This window comes from Sinocyclocheilus anshuiensis, unplaced genomic scaffold (genome assembly GCF_001515605.1).
Source record: "Sinocyclocheilus anshuiensis isolate Anshui unplaced genomic scaffold, SAMN03320099.WGS_v1.1 scaffold212, whole genome shotgun sequence".
Classification (NCBI taxonomy): domain Eukaryota; kingdom Metazoa; phylum Chordata; class Actinopteri; order Cypriniformes; family Cyprinidae; genus Sinocyclocheilus; species Sinocyclocheilus anshuiensis.
Genome location: NW_015558566.1, coordinates 138,509 through 141,654, shown reverse-complemented (window position 1 = coordinate 141,654; position 3,146 = coordinate 138,509). Strand labels below are relative to the sequence as shown.

Sequence of the window (3,146 nt, the reverse complement as noted above, 5' to 3'; positions counted from 1 at the left end):
AAGCTGGTGTGTGGTGGGCGTTCTGGCGCACTATGGCTGCCGTCGCATCATCCAGGTGGATGCTGCACACTGGTGTAGGATGAGTAGATACCCCCTGACAATGTAAAGCGCTTTGAGTACCCAGAAAAGCGCTATATAAATGTAATGAATTAATTAAATATTAAATAAAACAACATTTTATTGTACTATTGAATAAAATATTAGTTAATTATCAAAGAAAAATTAATAGCTTTTCTGTGTTATCATGTTTGGTTCAGGAGATATGATACAAAATACATAATTTGGTTATGGCGGAAAGTAAAAGGGTCGCCATGGCAACCACGAGGTGTTTTTGCGATGGCTCCATTTCTGAAAATGTTCAGGACCCTAACCTGTACAATTGTACCAAGTTTCATGCTTTTATGAAAAAGTGAACATATCACCTTAAATTTTGCACATATCACCTGGACTAATAGGAAAACTAATTAAAAAGCAGCGGAGCTTTATAAACAGCTCAGAATAATCATGTCATCTCCATAAGAATGTTATGATCGCCAGAACAAATTTACCGGGATTTTTGAAAAGATCCTGTTCACACATGATCTCTTAATGGTAATTTACCGGTAATTTACCAGTAAAGTCTGTATGTGTGAAAGGGGATATTGTCACTGTGCATTATCTCACTAGATTTGTAACGTAAATCATTTATAAACCTTTGCCAACACAGGAGAATACATCAACCTGTTTCTAAATATGCCATTTATTGTACATCGCGATTTCAAAATAAATGTTTCTGAGTTTGCATGTGGCCAAATATAAAAATGTAGTGGATTTAAACATTGTTTAATCACGCTGTAAAGTGAAACGTCACCAGGCCGTTGCCGCCCTCTGCAGGTATTTGTTATAATACATAATGTACTTAAGTTGTTTATGTTCATATTATATATAGGAATATTATGTATTTTAACAGTGTTGTTCAATAAAACCATGTAATTACTTGGTTTTGATATTTTATTTGAGCCAATTATTATTGCCTAATCGTTAGTTTATATATAAATAGTCATACTAAAGCCTGGTTTTCACTTAGGTCTGTTTGTGTTACTAAAAAATATCAGATTACTCAATTGTCAAAATAATCAGTAGATTACTTGATTACCAAAATAATCATTAGTTACAGCCCTAGATTAGTTAAAATATTTCAAAATACAACTGCATTGATTTACTTTTTGTAATTAAAAGACAAATATTTTGTCATTGAACATTTTTTACAAATAGTATTAAAATATTGTCTTGTTCTAGTGAACCAAGTATCTGTATTTTGTCTCATCGCTCTGTATTGTCACACCCCTAGTGTCGATAAGCGGTGATATAGCTCATAATTTTCCAAGTGTATGATATACAGTGGGTACGGAAAGTAGACCCCCTTAAATTTTTCACTCTTTGTTATATTGCAGCCATTTGCTAAAATCATTTAAGTTAATTTTTTTTCCTCATTAATACAACTGCATTGTTTTACTTTTTGTAATTAAAAGACAAATATTTTGTCATTGAAAATTTCTTAAAAATAGTATTAAAATATTGTCACGTTCTAGTGAACCAAGTATCTGTATTTTGTCTCATCTCGTGAGCTAAGTGTATTGTCACACCCCTAGAGTCGATAAGCGGTGATAAAACTCATAATTTTCCAAGTGTATGATATAGCTTTCATTCTTCAGGTCAACCATATATTCATGAAAAAAAAAATCAGTTTGAATAAGGAAAGCAATAACTTTGCCATAGTATCCTTTCAAATTGTAAAGAAAGGACCCCCCCACCCCACCCCTGGAAAAAAGTTCAGGCTCAGGATTTTTTTTTTTGCTTTAACCCCTGCAATATACAGTATATACAGTATATATTCAAGACACTATGGCAATTGTCTTTGCAATCTGATTCATACCCATTCTCTTGTGGTCAGTTATGTCTGACATCTGTTCTGTGGGTTTTTATGTTCGTGAGAGAGAGAGAGCTGCAAGGCCCTGGAGCTCATACTTATCAATGAAGCTGCCAGTCATTCTAAGCGAGTATGACAGCAGAGAGAATAACACACCTCTCCATCTCTCTCTCCATCTGGCTCCATACCTCCAAGCATCACTCCATCCCCAGCCTGACAACATGAGTGACAGGGAGAGTGGCCGAGAGAAAGTGAGAAAGAAAGAAAGAAAGATGCAGCAGTATCGGAAAGGATGAAGGGAAAGTGTGAGAGGAAGGATAAAAGAAGAAGCAGAATCTTACTGAGCAAGATAATGTATATTTCAGGAAGCAATAGCATCCGGGAAGCTCAAAGAGTCAAAACACGCAAGCAGTCTCTAAAGATCCTAGTATTGCTCATCAAGCTCTATTTACCTCAAACAACTCATTTATTGTGTGAAAATTACAGTGTAGATCCAGCAGTCACACACAGATAAACAGAACTATGTTCAATAGACTTCAGAAGTAGGGATGGACTGATCATGTTTTTCCACGGCCGATTACAATTTTTTTTTCCGAGCAAATGGGATGATGCCATTTTTTAAGCAAGAGACAAGAAAGAATGAACTAGCAAGTAAACATCTTGTTCCTGCACTCGTTACAGGCTGAACTGGCCTTTAATAAAAAATATTTGTAGCCATTTGAAATTAGAGACAACCAAAGATCCGACATACATATAGTATGAGCAGTTTTTACATTTTTTTTTTAATTAGATTGTGTAATTTCAAGATTTAAGGCCAATACAGAATGTTATGGCTTTAGCTTTGTGAAATTATGCTACATAAAACATACCTGCACAAAACAAAAACAGTTTCCTTCAGAAAAACATTCATATAAACCCCCACCCATAATTCAATACTTCCAATATTTCGAGCATCATTAACAGTGCATGCTCTGCCTGGGTACAGTGATTTGTATGGTGGTGCGTCTGTGCTCTCCTCTTTGTATCAGTCACCAGTGTGTCCGATTCTGGCTTCTGTTAGTGTTCTGTTTACAGACTTAGTAATTTTTTCTCACAAGTTACATTTTGGGAATTATTGCAATGCAGTTTGTGTGCATATCCAGAACAGGGATCACCCAAAATAAAACAAAAAACCGACTAGTTGAGACATACTGTATAATATATAATAGATCTCAACTATATATATATATATATACAG

General features: G+C 34.9%; 1 protein-coding gene across 1 annotated transcript in view; it reads left to right on the top strand.

The window, feature by feature from the left end:
* adgb (androglobin) overlaps positions 1 to 3,146 on the top strand; it is a 42,406-nt gene that overhangs the window by 29,816 nt on the left and 9,444 nt on the right. The gene's annotated exons all lie outside the window — the stretch shown is intronic.